The 15,511-nt window shown below is 44.0% G+C and overlaps 1 pseudogene; it reads left to right on the plus strand.

Moving 5' to 3' along the window:
• The first annotated feature begins 10,064 nt into the window (after positions 1-10,064).
• On the plus strand, positions 10,065-11,478 carry LOC144822868 (formin-binding protein 1 pseudogene; annotated as a pseudogene).
• The last annotated feature ends 4,033 nt before the right edge of the window (positions 11,479-15,511 follow it).

The raw sequence follows: 15,511 nt of genomic DNA on the forward strand, positions 1-15,511 counted from the left end.
CTTCTTGGATCGTATACAAGCAGTGATGCACATAGAACATAGCATTGGGCCACAATGGATACACATACAACAGGTGAAAATCACTGCAATTACAATACAGAGAACAGTCAGTAATTTCCAACCCCAGGCAGAGACTAGAGCCCAAAACCATCCAGCAAAAGACCAGGTGCCATTCTTAGTGTGAATATCTGTAGCTATCTTATGCAGTTTAAGAATTGCATCATATACTGAGGGCGAATTATCAGGAATAAAAACACAACAACAACTACCGATAATTTTACATGCACCACCTCAATCGGCTAACATCACATCTAACACCATTCTGTTCTGGAGCGCTACAATTCTGGCAACTTGTAATTCTTCAGTGATATTCCCAAGTGCTATAGCAGTTTGATTAGTGGCAGCTTCCACAACCCTAGTTAATCGTCGCACTTTCCTGCTGTTTAATGCAGCGCCCACAAAAGAATACAGACCCAAATTAAAATCAACATATTGCTGTAGACTAGTATTTGTCTGGTCTTCTTCATCAGTACTTTGGTCCTTTTGTTTCGATTTAATGAAATATTCTAGAACAGTTTAAAATCTCGATGGTATGACGCAGGTGCCAGGAAAACAGGAGGTAACAAAAAAGATACATAACATACACCTGACGACCCAACTGGTAGTCGATGATACCCATGACTGCCACATACTAGATATGTGTTATGCGAAGCTAGAAATGAACTGTTATTTATTCCATCTATATTTAAAACAGTAATACAATCACTAATTCCAACTGGGATTCGTCCAGTACTTTGTACACATAAATCTGCTTTAGTCCTTGTGACAGTAATCACAGATTGGTTGCTTGTGGCAAAGTCTCTTGTGTGTGTGAAAACATATGGCGTAGAAAGTTTGTCCGGTTGGTATTCCTCCCATTCCCATATAGTTCCATTTGCTTGAGGATACTCATCTTTGTCCTGATAACACTCCTTATTCAAACGGAAAAGAAGCCCACCTACTGCAGGTTTTCTAGTTGCAAACAAAAGAGTGTACCAGGCTCGACAAGAACCATTATGCGAGAACGGAAGTGGGATGAAAGGTGTTCCTCGTTTCTTTTGCGCTGGAAGCATTCCACATACCCAACAATTAGTAGTGTTCGTAGCATTGTGGGTGTGGTGAAGCATCTGAACAAACGTGTTATTGAGATAAGATTGAAGGTGCTTCTGCTCATGATACGGAAGAGTAAAATGCTGATGCACTTCTGGGACTGGAGTAGTAAACACAAAAAACTCATGAGCAGGAGACATCATTTCAATAGACCAGGTGATAACTGCTATAATTGTCAAAACAGCAAAAACACCTATAAAACCTAAAATTTTCTTCTGTTTAGTCATTGTAGCAACAAAAATCAACTCTCTCTAAAAGCAAAAACAAAACAAAAATAGTCGTAGGAGCTCTTCTCTCGTGGGTAGACGTTATTGTCTTCACCGAAGACCAAGACGGGTGTCACTACACTACGCAGGGCTGATCCCCCCCTTGTCATATCGGCATTCCGTTTCCACTACCCAGGGCGGTTGCTCAACCTGTCTCTCTCAAAAAACTGTAGATTCTTTACTCGGTCTCAAGTTGTATCGCGATGCTCCAGGGATCATCTGGTCCGGGAAGAACTCTGCAGATTCGTCAGGTGATACAGCAGGGCCTTTCTCCGTAGTCAAGATCTCTCGATGATCGGTCAGCACAGCAGGTTCCACCAGGGTCGAAGATACCTTTCGACAATGGGTACTATGCACCCAGTTTTTCTTGTTGGTGACTCGAAACGCTGTTCTCGTGGCTAGGAGCACCTGTTCTGGTCCGCACCACCTCAGCTCCAAACCTGCTTGACCTCTCAAACGCCGTGATCATCACGAGGTCGCCAGGACGGAGTTCATGGCCTTCAACTGTTGATCTGTCAGGAAGTGCTTCTCGAACCTGTTGATGAATAGAAACCAAGCTGTCGGTTAACTGTGCCAAATAGTCATTCATCAAGACACAAGGTACATCATACACAGAACTCGGTTTTGGAACTCCCCAAATATTCATGGGCCTCCCGAACACAACCTCATAAGGAGTAAGACCAGTTCTAGAATGTGGTACTGATCTGATAAACAACAATGCCAGTGGCAACGCATCTGGCCAGGTCAAGTGTGTGGAGGCTTGAATTTTTGCTATTTTCAGCTTCAGAGTAGCATTATACTTTTCCACCAATCCTGCTGATTGTGGATGGAACACTGCATGGAACTTCTGTTTAATTCCTAATCCCTTCAGGACATATTTGATAACTTCCCCAACAAAATGAGGTCCGTTATCATTCCATAGGAGTCTGCAAACACCAAATCTCTGGAAGAATTCCTTCAATAACACCTTTGCAGTAGTGATAGCAGTATTGTCCCTTGTGGGGTACGCCTCAAACCATTTACTGAAGGCACAGACCACCACTAAGACATACTTCAAGTTGTTACAGCGCTCAAGTTGGATGTAATCCATTTGCATGACTTCAAACGGTGCAGTTGGTGTAGCAAAACCTCCAGCTGGAACTCGCGTCCCTTTTCCAGGATTATATTGTAAACAGATCAAACAAGACTGTACTACTCTCTTAGCTGTGCTAGCAATTTCTGGATGCTCCCAAACTTGCGTGAGCATTTTCGTTATTGCTGAAGCTCCAACATGTGCTAGCCCATGTGCCATCTGACCATAGGTTGTACAAAAGCTATAGGCAGCTTCCATCTATCCATCTGCTTATTCCGCCAACAACCTTCATCATCCAACTCTCCTGCTTCAGACCATTGTTCACGTTCTTTTACAGAAGCAGATTTCTGTATCTCTCATACTTCTTGCTTAGCATCATGCCATCTCTCAGCTTGTGACTTCACTACATACATGGAAGTAGTGCTTCTTTGCGTCACAGTTTCACGTGCCACGTGATCTGCAAAGGCATTACCTTGTCCAATCATATCTGTCACTTTCTTGTGCGCACTACACTTCACTATGGCTACTTTCTTTGGATATATCAATGCAATCAAAAGGTTATGCACTAAATCTTTGTGCATTATTTGCATTCCGTGAGATGTAAGAAAGCCTCTTTCCTTCTAGAGCAGGCCGAAGTCATGCGCCACTCCAAAAGCATAGCGGCTATCTGTAGAAATATTCACACATAAATCAGTACTAAGCTCACATGCTCTTGTCAAAGCTATCAATTCAGCTGCTTGAGCCGATTTCTGTGGTATGCGAGCTGTCTCCACTATTGTCTCAAGCGTGGTGATTGCATATGCGGCTGAGGTCGTACCATCCGGTAATTTTAAACAAGACCCATCAACCCACAATTCACCATCCACATCTGGAAGGGGCGTATCTTGCAAATCAATGCGACCTTTTGTTTGTTCCTCAGTCAGGAATATACAATCATGTGTTTCTTGCGACTGAGGCTGAGTCGCCGGATACGGCAACAAGGTAGCTGGGTTTAAAGTTGCACATCTCTTCAATGTAATGTGAGGAGCTAGCAATGTCAGTTCATATCCTGTCAGACGAACGCTAGTTAAATGCTGCGTCTTTGTTTGATTCAAAAGGGCATCAACCGCATGGGGTACCAACACTAACAGCTTATGTGACAAAACTATTCCCTCACTCTGTCGTATTCACACAGCCGTTGCCGCAACTGAACGAAAACACCCAGGTAATGCTCGGGCAACAAGATCAAGAACTGCTGAAAAATAAGCACAAGGACGTTGCTTATCACCATGTAACTGGACTAAAACTGACAATGCACATCCATCTTTCTCGTGCACGTAAAGTGTAAAAGGCTTTGTGTAATCTGGCGTACCTAACACTGGTGCTGAACAAAGGGCTTGTCGTAACTGTCGAAAAGCAGTTTCACATTAATCTGTCCATGGGAGGGGTATTGGAGTGTCTTTTGTCAAGTGCTAACAAAGGCTTAACAATATATGAAAACCCCAAAATACATTGCCTGCAAAAGGAAGTAAGACCACGAAATGCACGCATGTCTTTCTGTGTAGTAGGTACTGGAGTATCTAAAATTGCTTGTATACGTTCTGATGTCAATGCACGTCCCTCCTTAGACAAAAGGTGACCTAAGTAGGTTACCTTTGGTCTACAATATTGCAATTTCTTTCGTGACCCTTCATGATGATTATTTATTTTATTTATTTATTTTGTATAGCGCAAACAGCTACCCAACAAAGGGTTTCCCGGCTCTTATGATTCAGTGAAGGGTAATTGGACAGCTGACCTAGACGTTGAACAGCCAGGTTTTTATGGCTTTTCTAAATCTGATGTAATTAACCTCTGAGCGCAGAGCTTGTGGCATGGAGTTCCACAGGGAGGGACCAAGGTATGCGAAGGATCTGCCTCCCATGCGTGATAGTCTTATTTTGGGCACAACAAATTTATTCGCTGTTGCAGATCTTAGAGTCCTAGATGGAAGGTAACATTGTACCAGACTTCGTAGGTATTTTGGAGCTTTATTTGTTGAGATTTTATGCATGAAGCATAATGATTTGAATTTGATTCTGTTCTCAATTTTTAACCAGTGCAATTCACGTATGAGTTTGGTAGTGGGTGCATGGATAGGAATTTTACCTAACAGTCTTGCAGCTGCATTCTGCACAGTTTGTAGTTTGCGGACTGTGGCCTTGTTGGATCCTAAGTATAACACATTGGCGTAGTCTAATCTTGATGTTATTAGGGCGTTAATGACAGTTCTTTTAGTATGATCCGGAAGCAAGAAAAAAAAGCAAAGACAGAGTACACATTTCACATTGTTCTGGGGTATCGGCTGCCAACAAGATGTCATCAACATATTGTATGAGAGCCACACCTTCAGGCAACACAAAAGAATCAAGTTCCCTTTTCAATGCTTGACTGTAAATACTCGGACTCTCAGTATAGCCTTGAGGAATTCTACAAAATCTATACGATCGATTATTCAAAGTGAAACCGAACAAGTATCGGCTGTCAGGATGAATAGAGATCGAAAAGAAAGCATTCTTCAAGTATATAACAGAAAACGTGGAGGCAGTCGGGGGAACCAAAGTAAGAAGTGTTGTGATGTCAGAAACCACAGGGTACTGCGGTACAACAATCTTGTTTGCCTCTCTCAAGTCTATGATCAATCTGTAAACTCGAGTGTCAGTGTCGCTTTTCAAAATTGGAAGAATCGGGCTGTTGCAAACATTAAATGGAAGTTCCTCAACAACCCCAACTTGAATGAGATCATGTACAATTCGTATGAGTGCTTCTTCACCCTCCTGTGAAATCCTATTTTGAGGCACGCGAGGTAACACAGCTCCCTCCTTGACACTAATGTGTACCGGTGGGACAACCATTTGACCCACATCAGTGTCTGAGGTAGCCCACAAAGTTTTAGGGAGTGAAGCCAATGCAATATCCTCTTTAACAAGAAAAGCTCTTTCCGGCACGGAATGATTATCATTCAAAATGACACGCACTCCTTCAGGAGAACATCGTATTGTGGCTCTGAAATACTTGAGCATATCAAGGCCCACAATATTGTCTGGTGTGTTTGGAGAAAGCAAAAACGGACATGGAGCACTAAATTCATCAACATGGAATGCAAGTGGTTGTGACAATGGGCTAAGGGAAGGTGTTCCATCGAAACCTATCGAAGTAATAGTTACGCCAGACAGGGGAGCCCTTGGAACCAATTGTTTAGACAAAGCGCTACGAGTAACTCCTGTATCAACCAGAAACCGATCAGTAGAACCCAAAACATGTGCTGTAACATAGGAACCCGTCTGATCTACTGGAACTTCAACTGATTCCTTACCCCATCCTAGGCAATCCTATGCATCAACAGAATAGTAAAGGTCAGACTGAACATAATCAGACATTTGATCCTGATTTCGTCTGTCAAAAGTATTGAACCCATCCTGTGTTCGCACATTAGTATCAAATCGAGCACGATCATTCGTATTTCCCCTAGGCCCTGAAAAACCTGAACGATTTCTCATTTGTCCCTGCCCTCGTGAATTCTGCTGGGTACGCAGCACTGGGCAATCAGCCATCCAATGACCAAATTTCTTACAATACGCACATTGATTAATGGACAGATTTGTATGAGTATAGGGGGGATTGAAAGATACACGTCCGCCTCTATCAGAGCCTTCAGAGGGCGGACCATAAACTTGGGCTAACATGACTTTAGTTTTTAAATCTTTAGATTTCTTTTCTTCGTTACCTTTTGCTTCTAATTCTTGACGCTCATAATATTGAGCCATCATCAAAACAGATGCTGGAGAAGATGTAGTCCAAGAATTTTCACTGGCTTTTAAGCGGCTAGCTATCCCTGGCAACAGATTTGTAACATATTTATCGACAAAAAGATGTCTGCCTGTATCATCCGTCAAAGACTGACCGCTAAAATCATGAAAAGCTTCCTCAAAGCGTGTAAAGAAATCAGAAACCGATTCATCTACTTTTTGTTTACACGATGCCAAAGTAGTCCAATCTATCTTTTTAGGAGGAATAACTGTTTTAAGCTTAGTTAATATTGCTGCAGGGAGATCTAATATTAACTTAGGTGGCTTTTGAGCGGGCTCCCTCTCCGCATCCAATTGTTCTAAATCCTTCCATTCGACACCAAAAATAACACGATCATCAATTTTACGGACGGTCCTCCACATATCCAGTGGTAATATTAATCTGAAAAATAAATCTATATCGCATAGGGTCATGGTACAGGAATTTATAGTGCCTTCAACTTCCTCACAAAAAGCGGCTGGATTTTTACGTGGATCGGGTAATGCTGCTTTAAGCGCCATTCCATCTGCTCTATTCCAAGGAGTATACACCCAGTTATAAATGAAATATCTTTTAGCATCAACAGAATTTTTATCATCACTGTCACCCGCTCCTTTAGGAGGAACATACAAGGGTGCGGCTTCCCGCATAGGCCTCATATCGACTGTCATTGTCTTATCTGTTCCGAAGATAAAAGACTGCGACTCTCCGGACGGATTGTGCTGCGCAGCTGCGTCTGCAAGATTTTTCTTCTCCTTCAAGTGAACAGCCTCAGTTCGTAATTTAACCAATCCGTCTATTCGTGTCAGCCACCTGAGGGAAAACAAAAAGACCATCACGCATGTTTTTATAGTCAGCTGCTGCATCATCAGGTTCTAATGTTGGAGAGAATTTCCGAAACAATTCTACAACTTCTGAGGCAAATGTCTCAGTGAAATATATTTGCTCTTTTTCTGACCATCCCTGTATACGAGCTAAAAGATCGGGAGCAGAATCAGTGCTACATAATGCTTTGCGAGCAGCCTGTCTAATATCGGCCGTGCGTGGAGCAGACAGCATAGATCTAGTGTGCCGCTCTTTTCGTTGATCTGCGTCAGAATCCTCATCGCCTTCAGCCAGAGCGGACGGAACGGCATACGGAGGTGGAGGTCGATCTAATAAAAAAAAATCATCTTGTGGTTTATTAAGGACAGGATAGAGAGGCTGTCTTACAGGATATTGGCCAGATTCCTGCAACCTATGTTCTTTCTCCTCTCTCTCTTTCAACTCTTTCACTTCTTTCTTTCTCAACTCCAACGCTTTCTCATACACATTCTTCCGCTGTTCTTTCTCAATCAATGCTTGCTCACGCTTCGCTTGTTGATGCACTTCTTTCTCCCACATACGCACACATTCAAACATATCACGTCTAGACTTCCGCTCAAACATACATTGCTCCACATACTCAATCTCCCGTGCATCAAATGACTCATGCATAGGCCAACGTAATTCAGGATCCTTTTCGGTGTAATTGTGCTACAACGTGCTGTACATTATGGCAGAAAGACCAAACTTAACATACATGTCCCTATTAGGCGTCCCCTCTGGGGGAGCCGGCTGCAATTCCTCAAGTCGGTGACTGGTACCATTACAAAAGCAACACAACCTTCTAAGTGCGCTAAAAACAGGCATGCCAAAAATAATGCAAAATATGCAGTATTATACACAAAGTAGCACTCAAAGTACCTTTAGTACATTGCGTGCCTATATGGGTTGCAACACATATATCTTACTGATTTCCAAGTACAAATTAGTCTAGTCTTTTCCAAATACAAATATGCCACAGTAAGTGTTCCTAAAACTACCTTACCATACAAGGGCATCCAAAACCCGTAGTAGGTGCCGCAAAACGGCTCTTACCAATCATAGGGTGTCCAGATTCCAGCTGCCAAGTTCTAAATTTGACCAAACGGCCACTGCATGGCGAATAAACAGAAGAGATCTCAGTCGAAGACCGGCGCCACCTGGATGGTTAGATCGGAAAGAAGAGTCTCTTCTGGCAGCAATCGCGTCCTCAGCGAGATTCCAAACCTTCGTCACGACCAATCCTTCGGGCATCCGAGTTACCGATGAGCCCCACGTGTCGGGCGCCAATTTGTCGTAGCATGCCTCAGCCAGACCCGTTAGTGCAAGGGGTTCGCCCTTCTCTGCACAAAATCCTCAGACCAATAGAAAGAAGTTGGCACAGAAACTGGAATAGAAACGCAACATTTATTACACCCTATGAGGTGGTGCTACGGTTCAAATAGTACCCTTCGGTATTACAAGAAGTAGCACCACGAGCCAAGAAAGCATGGTTTATTTATACCTGCACAGGGGCTCAAAAGAAGGCGGTACAAAGCACAAGACCATGATTTATGTACATATAAGGTAATATCAAGAAGCACAATCAATCAGTGGGAGGAGCTAACAGTCTTGGGGGCTTGACAAACACATTCCTATCTGGAACTAATCACTAACCGATGTGAACCCTAACGGACAGCAGCAAAGTGGGGGATGCTAAATATAACTTGTTGCTGGGCAGATTTCAAGCACCATGAACAGGAAGATAGGACAAAGCACATGGTCGGCACGAGGCAGCATGTAGCAAGTAAAATGGACGCATGAATACAAAATGGAGTCCGCTAAATGTCAAGATAACGGCTAGAACTAAGATGTCTTCTGCTAATGCTTAATATAATCGCTGTCAAATTACAACAATTGTGCCCATTGATCCAGCATGGAAACCCTGGATCATCTGTGTTGGGTCCTGACCTGAGGTTCAAAACAGAAAATCATGGAGAAAGCTCTGGTAGTGGAAGGGAAAAAGGACTGAACTATTATTTAAAGTGTGTTTCTGCACCGCTTATGCCAAAAGGCTAATACCAAAATAGAGTTAACACAATGAAAATCCATCGAGCAACTCCTGAAACGGAGCTTCCCCTCAAGGTTTGTGCATCCTCCTGAGCTTGGGTTAAAGGTTGACAAGGGAAGTGCCATAGTGCTGGCAAAAACCTCTGACCCATGTTCTACTACTGCACAAGGTGGATACCCAGAAATCATAGGGGATAGGATTTCAAACTTCCTGACAAAGTTTGGTTGCATTTGGTGACCATTGATACCTACTGGTCATATAATTTCAGGCATCTGTGACAACAGAAAGGAAAGAAAAGAATGGATGCCAGGGGGAATAGAAAACTCATCAATTCTCTTTACAATCGCGCTCAAACCTTCGCTTGCTCGCTTCAAGCTGCTTCCAACAGGTTTCGATGTGCTGCTGTATCTTGCGGCCATCGTGAAAATGCGACTTCCTCTCTTGCTTGACCTCTTGAACATATCGCGACAGTTCCGCCGTGATCTGCGAGGACATGTTCTCAGAGATGACCTCATGCTGTCCGGCATAGTCATTCATCTCATGCAGCGTCCTCTGGAAGGCCTTACAGGAGGAGTATTTGTTCTCCTCCTCTTCCTTGGAATTTTTCTTGGGCTGATACTTCTTTGATAGATTCCGGAGCTGCTTGGCATAGCTGATCTCGATCTCTGCCCGCTCCTTCACGAACTTGATGTACTTTTCGAGCACTTCGATGCCCCACTGCGTGTGCTTCTCGAGGTTGTCAAACTGATCCCAGAGCTCGCTGCCCCAGCTCATGGCTCCGCTCCCGGGCCCCCGGAGCTCGGACACCCACGCCGCCCTCTCGCCACCCGAGCTGCGCTCTCTCCGCCTCACACAACGCTCAGTGGCTGCGGCGAAGGTTTGAGCGTGATTGTAAAGAGGCTGACCGGGCGCAGCAGTATTTCGAAAGGATGGATGCAGATGTCAATGTAACAAAAGCAGATGTTGAGAAGGCTCGCCAGCAAGCCCAGCTTCGACATCAGATGGCAGAGGACAGCAAGGGGGATTATTCGGTGTCACTCCAAAAGTTCAACCACGAACAACACGAGCATTATTACACACAGATACCCAACATCTTCCAGAAACTGCAAGAGATGGAGGAGAAGAGGATAGTGAGGATTGGAGAATCCATTAAGACGTATGCCGAGATCGATCGCCAGGTGATTCCAATCATTGGCAAGTGCTTGGACGGGATCACGAAAGCAGCAGAGGGCATCGACCAGCAGCAGGATTCCAGGTTGGTGATAGAAGCATTTAAATCTGGATTTGAGCCACCCGGAGACGTGGAGTTTGAGGACTACACCCAGCCGATGAAACGAACCATCTCTGACACCAGCCTGACCACTTCCAAGAGTGATGGTAAATCCGAAGCCAAGCCTGGGGGCAAGTCACGGGGCAAACTGTGGCCCTTCATCAAGAAGAACAAGGGTACAAGCCCCGAAGACTTCAGCAACCTCCCACCAGAGCAAAGAAGGAAGAAACTGCAACAGAAAGTGGACGAGCTGAACAAAGACCTACAGAAAGAGCTGGATCAGCGAGATGCCTTGACGAAGATGAAGGATGTGTACAGTAAAAACCCCCAGATGGGAGACGCCGCCAGTGTGGATCAAAAGCTGCCCGAGATTGAGCAGAGCATCGAGAAACTGCGACTGGAAGCACAGAAGTTTGAGGGATGGCTGGCGGAGGTTGATGGTCGACTGCCCACGAAAAATGATAACTCCAGACGACAAAGCGAAGTCTATGAAGCCCAGAACAACTCCACAGTAAACAACAACTGTGCACAAGATCGTGAGAGCCCGGATGGTAGTTACACAGAGGATCAGAGTCAGGAGACTGAGGTGAAGGTGACACCAACCGAGTTCGATGACGAGTTTGATGATGAAGAGCCCCTGCCCACCATCGGAACCTGCAAAGCGCTGTATCCGTTTGAAGGTCAGAATGAAGGAACCATCGCTGTCGAGGAAGGAGAAGTGTTGAGCGTCATTGAAGAAGACAAAGGAGATGGCTGGACACGGATTCGCCGAAATGAAGACGAGGAAGGTTACGTCCCCACGTCATACGTGGAAGTCTATTTGGACAGAAATGCCAAAGTTCATCAGAAGGAGTCCAGCTTCCTAGCCTGTCTGTTCAGCAGCTGGGACAGGGGATGAAGAGCAGCCTCGGTCACTGGATACAGAGGGCGCCGGAGACAAGCGTGTAACACAAAGCATGTCTAGAGTTTGCCATTCAGTTCCAAGAACTGCCGCTTTGCCATAAATAAACTCCATGATATACTGACAAAAACAAAAAAAAACAAAAAAACTCATCAATTCAAGGTGGCTTGACATGTGGCAATGCTAGAGGTCACAGAATGCTGCACTGGTCACTCTGTTGGTGACCACGATATTTCCAAAATCTCGTCAGAGGCGATAGGAATATCGGACAAATCTTCCTTCTTATTTAACAAGGAGGGCTCATAATGCTTGAGCAGAAGCTCTTAACTATAACCAGAATCTCGGAAGAGGAGTAAACCATGGCCCTGTGGCAGTGTCTCTTGATGGCATCATGACTCCTCTTTCTATAAGGTACTGCAGTATTCCAGGAATTTTCTCAACTGCAACTCATGTGCCATTGGAAGGTGTGTGAGACTGTGGTCAGACCTTGAACAATTACCCTCAGTCTACTCTACAATACACTGCTCAGCTGAGTAAGTTGACAGACCCAGTGAAAAGAGTGGTTAACGAAAAATTCAAAATTTCTTTAATAATTATACATTTCTTCCTCACTCCCTCCCCAGTGCATCTGTCTGTCATTGGCCAATACTGTGGAGGGTTACAAAGGATCCTTTGGTGCGAGCATCCAAGGGTTATTTATTTTTTAACTGAGGGGCTGGAGCTACACGGAATCTCTTCCGCTTCAGCCCCTGCACCTACCTCCTTCACATCATTGGCAAGAAGACAACAGGTCAGTTCTTTCTCCGCCATCCAGTGGAGTTTGGAGGGGAGCTGTGATGCTTCCCCATATTGCAGGAAGGCACTGTTGGAATGGGGAGAGACTGCCCTTTCCAACGAGGCCTTCCTGACATGTTTTCCTGGCTGTATATCGTGGCGCAACTCCTATTGAAAGCTAGAAATGGATCTAATTTGGGGAGTTGGACCTTGTGCCCCTCCCGGGACATATGTTTTTTTAAATGAGTATTTTTTACTCCTGGGGCTCAATCGTGTCCCTGGGGGAAAGGAAAAAATAGAATTGTCAGGGGGTCCGCCCTACTGCCATACCGACCAACACCCTGTGGACCCTACTTTTTTTTGGGGGGGAGGGGATGTGTGTTTTTCTGGGGGTTCAATCGCAGCCCCCATGGAAAACCACACATTTCCTCAAAAGGAAAATAAGAGTCAGGGGGTCGTTTGGCCCATTTGATGTGCAAACATTTTTTTACAAGTAAATTTGCAGATAATGAGAAAATTATAGATTATGTGGCATTTCCAGGGAATAAACACACGTTTATAAAGAAAAATGCCACATAATCTGTCATCCCTGTCTAACTGCAGATTTGTATAAAAAAATGTTTGTAGCTCAACTGAGTCAAATGTGAGTATAATCGTGGTGACATGTTCGCACGCAGTGCTAGGCACTGCACAAAGGTTAACTGGACATCATTCAGTTGCTTATTTGTGTTTGATTGCAATACTGGTGCTATTGAGGTAAAATCTTTGACTTGGCAGTATTATGTCTTCCAAGTCACAAAAAGGTAAAACTGTCAAAAAAGTGCACCATTGAGTCCCATTATTTGGCTTTTTTTGCCGCATAATTTAGTCCATCTTTTTGCATAGTTTGGTGCTCTTCCACCACATAATTCCAATGACCCTGGTGAAAGTACTGTGAGCTTTTACAAGAAGCACAACTGCACACAAAGTTAAAGGGCTACTGTGTGACTGTGCGCTTTTTGACAACAAAGGTGGATTTTTGGTTTGAGGAAATTGTTTTTATACTGCTAATGGCCCAGCAGGTCTTCCAACAACAAAGTTTTTCATAAACTATAACAAAAGCATGCTGTGGTATTGGGTATGCTGCAAGGTGAAGTAATACTGTGTCTTTTTTTGTCTTCTATTTAGTGTCTTTGTTGAACCTTCAGATTCAGGAAACCAGATAAGATAAGTAATTTTGTGATTATTCATGGTTGCACACATCTCACATGCCACACACCCACTGATTTAGAACAATACGTCTGCCTTCTATGTAGGACAGTGTTTTAGAAAGACGGTTTTAGCCATTCGGCAGAGATGGCATCTCGGTGAATGACTGCTGCCCGGGCCCTAGCTCGGGTATTGAAGGACAGCTCTGAGGCAGGATCAGAGACAGACAGCAGACCCTTTGAGTCCATCTGAGGAAGAGGACAATGGAGAAGAATCTGAAAGTGATTTTTCCATCTGATGACTCTTCTCCCATCTTCCAGCGATTCTGAGGGACATAATATTGGCAGTCACACTATCCCTAAGCAAGCACAGTCTGTGCTATGGAGCGACTACAGCAGGTTAGACCATCCAGGGTGCAGGAGTTCAGCCCCAAATTTCACCTTTTACACTCAATGTAAAGTTGATGAGGCCAGTTGTTTTACAATTGACCACATCCATCTCTTTTTGGATGTTGACTTCCTTGGGAAAATTATGCAGCAAACAAATTAGTGCACCAAAAAATTTCAGAGGGTGCATGTGCAATTCTAGGGTGCACCAGTGGGCTCCCACTTCAGTTGAGGAGTTAAAAATACTTTTGAGCCTTAGGCTCAAAATCGGGTTAGTGCACAAATCAAGCTTCTGGTCCTACTGGTCTACTCACAGTTTGGGTTGCTCCCATCTTCTCACCGTACATGAGCAGAGCTCGTTTTTGCTATTGCAGCATATGCTGTATTTTCACAGTTCTGCTGCATTGCCTCAGGACCATGCAGACCATAACTGGTTGTTCAAAATTCAACCTGTCATGGAATATTTGTTTGCCAGGTTTCCAGAGATTTATACTCTTGATAAGAATATAGTGATTGATGAGTCCTTGATTCTTTTCAAAGGGCGGCTGCTGTTCAGGCAGAACATTGCAAGCAAAAGAGCTCACTATGGTATCAAGTCGTACATGCTGTGTGAAAGCTCTACTGGCTATGTGTACTGCTTGTTTGTATATGGAGAAGAACTCCATCCTAAACACTGTAGGTTGCCCTTCCACCCTATTAGTCACAGGAAATACTGTATGGGAGCTTGTTCAGCCACTGTTTCACAAAGGTTATATCCTTTTTGTGGACAACACCTATATGGGAGTAGACCTGTTCAGTGAGATGTACAAAGCTGGCATTGTGCTACAGTTCATTGTCACCGACAAAAACTCCCACCGGAACTTATTTGTAAGAAGCTCCAGAAATCCCAGAGTATTGCATTTTTATTCCAATTAACTGCTTGCAATCAAGTTCTCTGACAGGCGTGAAGTGTATGTGCTCACTACAATGTATGATGAGAGCAAACTCTTCAGCCATACAATGCGAGTTGTAAAACTCACACTTTGTATAAAAAGCTGTTTACCCATCTGATCCAGATGGCAACATACAATGCGTATGTTGTTTATTGTCAGGCCACCAAAGGAAGACTCATGTTTTCCTTGCCTTTCAGTTCACAATCATTAACAGTATTACTGCTAGAGAAGCAGCAGCCTCCACTTCATATGCTCTGCAAGACATTGAAAGGCTTCAGGATCGTCACTTTACTGATTGCATTCCTGAAACAGCTAATAAGACTCAACCATATTGTCATTGTAGAGTCTGCTTTAAGCAAGGAAAGAGGCAGGAGAGTCGTGTTTACTGTCCTCGGTGCCCGTCTCAGCCAGTGCTGTGTTTTCTTACTTGCTTTATGTTGTACCATGCAAAAGTGAATATTGGTAAATTGACTGGGGTGGATCTGCCGTAGGTAAACCTTTCAATGGCCGTGCATGGATACTTATCTTCCCACTACCTCACTAGGCAAGCAGGCGTATAATTTTTGTTCCTCTACTTGAGGAAATGATGGACTTGATTATAACCCGGCACAAACCTTCATCTGCTGCCAGAACATGGTTGGTGTGCTGTTTACCAATTGACAAGTGCATTATAGTCCCCACCCTGCACATAATGGTGGAATGAACATAAGCCACATTGTCACAGAGTACCCTGTGTGGTAAAAATGTAATGTCTTGAGTAGATTTTGAAGTACTTTTTAGGTAACTCTTGTATACAACACAAGGACCATCCTGATTACCAACGAGAATCAGAGTAAGTGTAATAAGTCGAACAAATGTCCTGTGGGACTAACT

This window comes from Lissotriton helveticus, chromosome 3_1, assembly GCF_964261635.1.
Source record: "Lissotriton helveticus chromosome 3_1, aLisHel1.1, whole genome shotgun sequence".
Classification (NCBI taxonomy): domain Eukaryota; kingdom Metazoa; phylum Chordata; class Amphibia; order Caudata; family Salamandridae; genus Lissotriton; species Lissotriton helveticus.